This window comes from Acyrthosiphon pisum, chromosome A1 (assembly GCF_005508785.2).
Source record: "Acyrthosiphon pisum isolate AL4f chromosome A1, pea_aphid_22Mar2018_4r6ur, whole genome shotgun sequence".
Lineage (NCBI taxonomy): Eukaryota > Metazoa > Arthropoda > Insecta > Hemiptera > Aphididae > Acyrthosiphon > Acyrthosiphon pisum.
In genome coordinates, this window is record NC_042494.1 from 81522904 (window position 1) to 81533756 (window position 10853).

Consider the following 10853-nt stretch of genomic DNA (forward strand, 5'->3'; position numbering starts at 1 on the left):
CCCGCAAAATGTTTGTCCACTACTCCGCTTGTCTAAACTTTCAATACTTATAACTCGTAAGACATAAACTACTCGTTCTAGATTCGATGTTTATGAATCAAAATACTTAGAAAAATATTCTGCTTTAGAATATGAAATTAAAACTCTGTTGTCATTCAAAAAAGAAAAAAAAATTAAAAAAAAACAAGGATAAAAAATATTTAAAAATCTGATTTTTTTAACAACTTGAAACTATATAAAAAATATTTTCAAAAACATTAATACTTTTTGAAATAATAAGTGTTTCACGATAAAAGAATCACCTCGTAGGTATATCACTCAATTCCTTAAAAGTAAAATATTGGAAAAACATTTTATTTTGAACATAGATTAGCTAAGTTCTCCTCTTTCAATAAATTTGCTTAAATTGTTTACGATAATTTTAACCTAAGATCCATATGATCAGGATGCATAGACAATCACTAAATATTTTAATGAACCAATAGTGGTCCCTTAAGGCTTCAACACGATCTATAGTGGCCTATGACTGATCCATTCAACTTTAGTATAACACTTAATCAATCAATTTTTTATGCAACTCAGCAATAGTGACGCAAAATGGAACAATATTTATTCTATCTGCTCCGTTAAGAGATGATTATACGAAGACAGATAATTCCAGTGTAGTGTTTCATATAGAGGATAATTATAAAATTAATTATTATGTAACGTACATATATATTGACAAGGTTGGCCGTGAAATGTGAATATATATTAATTTTAGTCTAATGTTCAAAACTAGAGAAACACGTTTGAGGCATGCATGTGTTAGCAAGATAATAGGTATACTATATTATACGATTAAAAATAATTAATCAATTTACGTCATAATTCATAATGAGTATGATGCTAGGTATATGACGTGAATTAATGTTTGAAAAAAAGTGCATTATCTATTAAGTATTATATTAATTGTTCAAGTTCAATGATATCACTTTTACAAAAAATTGGCTGTTTTTGAGCTACTTGTTTAAAGATATTTGAAATTCTCTACTTTTTTATAATAAAAATGTTCATAACACTTTATATAGTAAAAGGTTCTTCATAAATTATACTTATAACTTATAAGTTATACATTTTAATAGCATTCGTAACGATTTAAAAATATCAAAATATCAAAATCTACATATTATGCAAACATTTATTTTATAAGCATTGGAAGTTTGAATATTGACAACATTCAACAAAATCACAAAAATCTTTTGCAAATAATTGTATAGTTAAAAAATAAAAATGCATACAATATTTCTCCTCTTCTCTTTATTTTTACTCGCCTTACACAGTTATACTCCCGAATATATTCGATCAGCTACCATCGTAAATTACGTAAATAAGATAAAATATTTAAACATAGTTACAAAAATATGAACACTTATTATAAATATGATAAAAATAAATGATAATAGTATCTAATAGTATCATTTCCTTTGTATATAACAAACAGTATTGTGAAGTGCAATGCACCAATCAAATATATGAAATATATATAAATATTATTACTGCTAGGTAGTGATAGTGAAAATTTGATCTTGTCTGTAGGTAGGTATCAATCAAATTCATACTAGTGTAGGTATTGGATATAATATAGTGTTGAACTATAGTGTTAGTTACTGGTTATATTGACTTTTCACAAAGTCCAAATATTGCTATAGAATATTGGCTAAAAAACGGCTATTAAAATTTTAAATGCAACAATATTATTATTTTTTTCAAAAACCAAAAATATTTTACTAGTCAGCAATCACCCAGTAATCAATATTGTTCAATATAATGTAATACATTTTTAATTTTTATTAATTTTAGTAGTACGTATACGTATATACATTATACAATATATATATTGTATAATGTATTACGGTTTAACGTTAATGGAATTATAATAAACTGAAAAAACATATTTTTCATGTCCAAATGTAAAACTAAAAGGTTATAGCAAGTTTACTAACTGTAAAATATAAGGAGCGCAATTTATTTCGGAATGCTGATACTAAAATTACATACCCCCTCATTTTATCTATAAATATAAGAAATTCAAATAATAATAAATATATTATATATATTATATTATGTATTTATGATAAATAATTATAGTTTATTAAAATTAATTTATATGAAGCGTAAGTAGGAAAGCGATATGAATGTATTGATTTTACAATTATGTGTGTTTTTTGTTTTGTGTCTGTCATTACCTTCCCGAGCAGTAAAAATGCAACTTTAATATCTTTTGTGGCAGGAAAGTCAATATTTTAGGCCTTTATGGGGTCAAAAGTAAAAAATTACCAGTATTTTTTTAATAATAGCAAAAAACAAAAATAAATTAGAGAAAAAAGAATTTTTTTGCAAAACCAGTTTTAGACAAAACCGATTTTATATTTTTTCAGTGTAAATCAAAAATGAATAACCGTATATAATTTAGAGTTGGAATATTCACAAAATGTTTGTATTATAATTTTCTATAGGTACATTGTATGGTTTTGAACTTTTTAATGTTATTTAGACATTTAAAATTTTTTCAATAATAATTTTATTATTGACAATATTGCTGACGATGGAAAAAATGTTCAATCGGTCTGAAAGCTTAACAATGTATTACGAGCTTCTACATAAGTTGTTATTACTTATTATAGTCATTTGAAAATTAAAGGTACAAAATGTCCAAGATATTTTTTAAAAGCATTTGATCTAAAAACATTGACAAAATTCGTCAAAGATCATGATATTATGCAAATTATTTTTTGATTAAAAATGTGCAAAATGTTAAATTTGTATAGTCTAGAGTCTAGACTTTAAAATAATATTGTAATATAAGATTCCTCATAACTCATAAGTACTTTATACTGAAATCAAAAAATTTAAAAATATATGAACATAATATTTTTTATTGGTAGCCTGGTAGGTTACTTATACCTATTTAAAGTTTTAATTCGAGCCACATTAGATATTTAAACAAAATAATAATACATAGTAATAAGTTATTTTGTATAGTAATTTCAAAAATATTATTCGTTGGGACTTGAAACTTTTGCGTATACTATTATACTTTATCATATACACAATGACATTTTCAAAATATTTGGCGATTGTCTATTTATACCACGAACCTATTCACACGGCACTGACTTAAAAGTTAATGACAATAATAAATTATATAAATATAATATTATACTATAGAATAACTAAATATTAATAATATAATGAATGCAATGTTCTTGGAAAAAATGAATTCAACCTACCATAATACTAAGAACAAAATAAATTATACTTTAATAGCAGTATTAAGAAACATATCATCAAATATATTTAGATAATATTATAGACTGACAGGCTGTCTTCGCTCTGAAAGTTTTTCATGTCAAATGATTTATCATTGAATTCAAATCTAATATATATAATTAATATATAATACAACTACAGTGACTTACTCAATGACGAGGTAAACTTGACACCTACTGTACAGTGTTTAGTAGAGAGGTTACCTACTTTCCGCCTTTTTGTTTATTTATTTCGTCAGTACCTATAAATATAATATTTTCATAAAAATAATTATTGTGAGTTGTATAACACCTTAAAGAAAATTAAATATTTTTGGAATATGAAATAAATTTTATATTATGTGGTTCTAAAAATGAATAAACTTAAAAATGATAAAGGAAAAAAATTGTGAAAATAATTTTTTCTGTCTTATCAGGTGGCAGTGTGGCATTGCCGAGTGCCTTCCATTTTGACCGTAAATATTATTAATAAAATTAGCTACCAAATGTATTGAACAATTTATTGTAATTGTATGGATTGTAAATATTATACTTTCTTTAATAAAAAAAAATAATAAAAACAAATCGTTGTTCCTGTAATGGCCATACAAAATGGATAGGTACATTCGAATTTCTTAAGAAAATATCTGTTCATCTTTTTCTATAGAATATAATCCTGTTGCCTGCATAATATTAATGTTGGTATATAGCCAGGTGACAGAATAAGCTCAAAAATATAGTTTATCCTTAAAATATAGAACTTTGCATTCAACCAAATCAATTTTAATTTTGTTCACAATAATTACAAACAATTGAATTTGAGTTTACCTCATAGCACATTTTGTGGTTTAAACATCTATAGTCTTATGTGGCACACGGCCACGAGGCGTCCACCTAAAAATAATACGCTCTAGCCGCAAATCAATATACATTTTGATTATAATAGGTACCGTAGGTATGCAATCTCGTGAATTGTCTAGTAGTTATCTGTTGCAGAGTTGAGAGAAATTGACTTACGCTCAACAAACACTTTTTAGGTACCTACCTGCTACAACTTACAAGAGCTCGTACCCATACTTATATAAAATAAATACGCGTATACAGTTAATATTATCAAGACGGGATGATTGTGAAAGAAAATGTAGGTAAGTTTATTATTTTGAGGTTTATTTGTTCAAAACTACGTGATTATTATATATTGCTGTAATATCGATATGTTATGACGTGTTCGTTCCTGCTTCTGCAATAGCATACGATGTAAAGCACTATGCATGTGTGAGGGAACTTATGTGTGTATGGAGTTAATTTTTTTCGCAACAGTGAACCATACAATCTTCGCGTGCCAGGGCTATAATGATAAGTACATATTTTGTTTCGCTGTTGACGCTCTCGATAGCTGGTACCTTATTGCAAGAGGTGTTCTATTTAAACGATTTAGATGTTATATCATTACACATCGAAGTATGTACACTTGAGAGTTCATACTATATATTATAATATGATGCATATTTAATAATAGTGAAAAATCTTACAATAAATTAGTTGAAATTATTGTTAAGAGGATGTCAGCGCACTATTTGTTTTCTCCCTCTGGCCCACGCGCAACATATACAAAACGCATTAACGCAGAATCATTTTTTTATAACAAGTAATCTTAGAGTGAAATCACTCATCACAAAAAAGATAGAGAATAATATTTTTGAGGGAATGACATCAGACATATTGATTTGTCTAAACATTATATTAAAACAATTTAAATATAATTTAAATTTACAAAATTTTTTTGTTTATTTTGAAAGTCAAATACAAAGTCAAATAACAATAAAATATAAAATCGATATGTCATTCTCTCAAAAATATTATTCTCTATCTTTTTTGTAATGGGTAATTTTGCTCTAAGAGTACTTAAAAACATAGAAAAATGATTCTGCGTTAATGCATTTAGTATATGTTGCGCATGGGCCAGAGAGAGAAAACAAATAGTGCGCTGACATCCTCTTAAACAATCTTTCAGAATTTCAGAACACCGGGATATAATAAGACGATAATGATATATAGTAATAAGTAATATGAACGTAAGCCGAGGGTAACTGGGTGGGGAATAAACTATAAAGTGCAAAGCAATATTAATAATTTTAATTCTAATTTAATAACGATAATAATAATAATATGGGTACAAATAATAATAATAATAATAATAATAATAATGATACCACGGTGGTGACCGTTCGCCAACTGTTGAACGATTAAAGTATCGATCTAAAAGAACCTATGTATTTTTTTCGTTTAGCCTGTCGTCCAAAACATGCGAATATTGTTCACGGACGATATTCTGCTGGGTCAACAACACTCGTCGCCACCGACGTCTGAACCGGTCAATCATTATTATTATTTTTGCGATCGGGGGGGCAGTTGAAACAGCAGCAGCAGTAGCAGCAGGAGACACGAGCGGCGATGCCAGTGACAGTCCTTCGTAGTCAGCCGCACGCACAGCCAACAGACCGAGCACTTTCGGGGAACGTCGAGCTAAGGTTAGTACCGATGATGGTTTTCTAATAAAATATAAAAATTAATGAACGTTTCTTTTTGTTTGTTCGTCGTCCTCTATATTATACAAAGACTCAAAGACTATACTAGACCGTTTTCAATAAAAGTCATAATATTATATATTAGGTAAATAGATTCCTCGTGAGACTCAGGGAGGGTTTGTATCTTCGGGATTCGATCCATATATAGGTAGCATAGACGTGCGCACGGGTATTGCTGGGTATGCTATAGCAACACCTGCTAGCTGCAAACACTCACAATTTTCATTTTTTCTAACTAACAATAGTTGGTACTGTTAGTAGTTAAAATTTACAAAATAAGAAACATTACAAATTAAATTTATTAATATATTATTTTGAAATATTTTACAACAAGTTGATTCTTGTAGTGTTGCCACAGAATGGTTACTTAAGTTTGATAGACCAAATATATTTACTAATTTTTTTGATATTTTTAGTTATTCCAGACAAGTCACTAGTTGTTCTAGACTCTAGTGAGAGATCATTCTCAAAACTTTCGTTAGTGTAGTCAAAGTTGTGGAATACAATGAAACAGGATAGACTTGTTTCTTTACTGTTATTATTTGTATAGCAAGACATATTGACTCAAATTGACTACAATGATGTCATTGAAGAATTTAAAATATTAGTTCCAGGGGAAAGACGTCTAGCATTGTAATAATAATAATACTATGTATTGATGTACCTACTGTATAAAATAAATGACATTTTTGTATTAATTAAATAAATAATATGTATAATATACTTATTAAATATAATGTTCAGCAACACCTACCATTAAGTCCTGCGCACGCTTATGATAGGTAGCTTATAATATGATATGAGGTTGTTCACACGTGTATTTTGTTTAGGCTCATATAGTCCTATAGGGTTACTATTGGTAACGGATATTGATAATTCAAGTAAGGTATTTAGAATGTTTAGATAATAGATCGAACCGATAATTTTGGAGGGTGGCTTACGCGCTATTAATAATTTTAAATCCATAACCACATATTCGTTTATTTCTGCAGTTTTCAATTATTATTAATGTGTCGTATAAGAAAAAAGTTACTTATTATTACTATCCGCTACAGGTGGCTTATTCATTTCGGTTTTATTCATCTCGGTTTTATTTATCTCCTGTTGCAAGCGAAGTAATAATATTATATAATAATACGTATTAATAGAATATAATATTTTTGATCGTCAACATATGAGATAGATGTCGTCAATATTATGTCTTATCATAATAATATATGACGTGGATGTGTTATGCTTTATTGTCGCATCATTTGTTTGTCGCTTATACGCGTCATGTCGAAATCGCGATGAATCTTTTTTTCTTGGACACGGCGGCACCGCGCGTGTTCGTATATTATGTGTTTTTTTCTCAACAACTGAAAAAAAATCTACCGTGAAAAATAGAATCGTTTGTATTTACAAACTCAATAAGACAAGAAATGAAAAAAAAAATAAATGCCGTATAGTCACCAACAGACAATAATATCGTACTCATGTTTTATTCTCTGCGGTATACCTATCTATATGTATTTAGCTATTGCTTTAGGCTGTAACATATTATTATAGTGATGTATCCCGTCAGCATTTATATAATACGTCTATTGCGGCCTGTGGAGTTGAAGAGAATGATGTTTTTATGTCGTCCTGCGTACTTCTCGTAAGACAGTGGTGATAACAAGTTTTTTTTCATCGGATGTTTCAAATAAAAACCTGTTGAGTGTTTAAATACGACAAAATCGTTTAGATATACGATCGATCATCTAAGTTTTTGAAGAACTGCCGTGTACCACCCCTATAATAATATGTACCTACCTATGACAATAATTATTGTCATATTCACATGAATTTTGATCATATTTGCCATCCAAAATATTTTAGATGTATATATTTGATTTAGATTGTCATCAGATATGTGTACTTTATGTGAATGATTATCACCCACAACACAGTAATGATTATGACGTATGAAAACTAACAGTACCTATATTTAAAAGTATGTCCAACTTGCTTAATACAATATTATACAACCAATAAAATTAAATAACTTGATGTTTTTCACTTCCATCGAGTTTATAATCGATTATAGAATTTATTTGTTTTGAACAATCGAACATAATACAATACTGTGTTTTTATAAGAATATTATAATACGCTGGAGGAGTGTATAAATTAAGTACTACGGCCGATGCTGTGATAAATTAATCAAATGTTATTGTTGTCTAAGAATAATACATCTAGTCAAGTAGGTAGCTATACCTACTTAATAGTAAGTAGCTACAAACAATTTTAAGTTGTTTAATATTATTCATTGTTACGCATCAAATTTCGATTAAATCATAATAAAATAATATTAGATTCTTAGTGAAAAAATCAATGATTTATTTTTCGGCCCAGACTTTTTAAAGCGTTGGAATGCTTCAAAAGTTTCATACACTTAATTTGTAATACTCATAATCGATACATGGTTTGGTAATTTTTTGTAGAATGTAGATTAATATTAACATATTTTTAAAATTGTGTCGCAATTTACCTAAATTGTCTTTTATTTTAAAGGTCAGACAATTGAAAAAATTACTTCATTTAAAATAGTTGTATGAAATACTTTAGTAATATTATATATTTTTTTAAACGTAAGAGGTGTAAATTATTATAACTATTATGACTAACCTACACATTTTTATCCAAGTAACGCACGAATAATTAATGTCAATTTGATTTTGAAATTTATATGCGAATCTCAAAAATTAGAGTTCAATACTTTAATAAGTAATAAGAACAACATCCATATAGTTAATTAATAACATTTACTGTTTATATAATAGTATATAATATGTATACTAGTTGTCGTCTTCTTGAAGTTCTTCCAATTGGTGGATTTTTCATTCTGGAAAAAAAATGTTTTTTTCTTTATATTCTAGGTATCACATTCAGTTATTCTACCGATGTAGATACATGTCCCAGATTGTATTATAATAAAATGTTTAAAAGAAAAATATAATTTAAATATATATATATTTCAGATGTTATTGTGATAGCCATACCTAGTATATAATATAAATACAATAATGAACGCAAGTAATATACATCTTATACCTATTACCTATAGGCTATAATATAATAGGTATAATAGTTTTAATTTTAATATATTTTATGTTGTTAGCTGACGTATAACTCACTAATAATATAAACTATCAAGTTTTCATAGTGAAATATTAGCAACATTTGTAATTTGAACAACGGTAGGTGTTAGGTAGTTATGATTTCTATTTTGAGTGAAATAGGTAATTAATAATTACGTAACATAACCTAGGGCGCAGATTTAAATGCATTACTATTTTATTCTGAATAATATCCTAAAACAGCTGTTCTAAGAAATATTCTATTACTTTCCAGTTTCCAAGCACAAAATTCGTTTCATACATAAAATAACTAAAAACAAATCTTTTGTTTGAATTTCTTTATAACTTTTATATTTTTGGAGCATTTTTGGAATTCTTAAGGTGTTTTATGTTTTAAGTAAAATTTTAATTGTAACTATAAAATATAAAAAATAATTTAAAAAAAGTGTATGTTTTTTTAGAGTATTTAATTTTTTGCTTGTCCCGTATTTTTTTTTTTGTAAAACTGGTCACTCTAATATAGGAACTAATACTTAATAATAATAATAATAATAATAATTATTATTATTTTTATTTATTGTTCAGAAACTGGACTTATTTTTATTAATTATGTATAATATAATATGAAAATTGTTGATTAATAGATCTATGCTCGAGCATATGTTATAATAAATGAACTGAATCTTTTAAGGGTATCTATGGCCGGATGTCCTGTATGACTACATTATATCCACCCTATTAATCGGTTTTATAATTTCAAACTTTTAAATAAATTTTGTGGACCAAGACAATGAATCTGATTAAGTAAATATTAAACTTAATTGTTTAATCAGTAGCTGGTATAAGGTTCAGAATTTAAGCATTTATAATTTATATAAATTATAAGAAAAAAACATTTAAAATGTGAAATTATACATAAACAATCATTTTCACTAGAAAATAAAACAACTTTTAACATATTGCATATGTTTTAGTGCTGGTTAAATTTGTTGTAGACTTAAAGTTGCCACAGAAATTCTAAATATTATACCATTGGGATTCAGTTATATCCGATTAATCAATTGTATATATAATATAATAATTATCAATCATTCGATTATATCAATTACCTTCTTAAATCTTAACGAAGATTATAATATAGGCTACGCGATATTTCGCATTACAGTTTCAACCATCAAAAACATATTTATATAAACCTATTATTATTATTATTATGACTCAATTATGTTTTTCCGTGCAGTGGAGAAAATATAATTTTTTTTTTTACTTATCAAAATGTCATGAACAAAATATAATAATAGAAACGTTGACAAACCCTCATTTACCTAGCACTGACTTTATATCTTATACGTATATTAGCAAAAATAAAGCAAATATAATATGTACCTACCTAATACCGTTTCTCAGTCATAACCAATTTTTTTATAACAGATCGACATATGAATTGATTATAAATTGATAATAATTTAAAAATGTCAAATAAGGTTTAATCTGTATTTTAATGGAAATTAAATCAAATACATTGTAGGTATACAAAAATAATATTTTTTAATAAAAAATAAAAACATTTGCTTTAAATCCTAACCTTACATTTATTAGTAAACACGATAGGCATTATGTTTATTTAACATTGTTCAAAAAACACAAAATGCATGGTAAGTACATAATAATATATATGAACTATTTTTAGTATACGCTTATTATAAAATATACATATGTACACTTTCAACGAGAAAATTTCTTACATATATGAGACTCAATTTTGCGGAGGAAGTATAAGGCCACTGTCGACCTCTCCGAGTGATTCAGGGTCAGTGTTGAGACGAGTTTAATATTGGGTGCGTCACCATTAGAGCATAATATTATCGTTTATG

General features: G+C 27.0%; 1 protein-coding gene across 4 annotated transcripts in view; it reads left to right on the forward strand.

The window, feature by feature from the left end:
* Positions 1 to 10853, forward strand: part of LOC100163979 (CRAL/TRIO domain-containing protein-like) — a 35421-nt gene that overhangs the window by 14520 nt on the left and 10048 nt on the right. For 2 of the 4 annotated variants that reach the window (XM_029486069.1, XM_029486068.1), the window contains exon 2: positions 5581 to 5821. The gene's annotated coding sequence lies outside the window, so the exon portion shown is untranslated. Of the gene's footprint in view, positions 1 to 4236; positions 4436 to 5580; positions 5822 to 10853 lie in introns of those variants that run through there. The other 2 variants (XM_029486070.1, NM_001162132.1) reach the window with 2 other exon arrangements.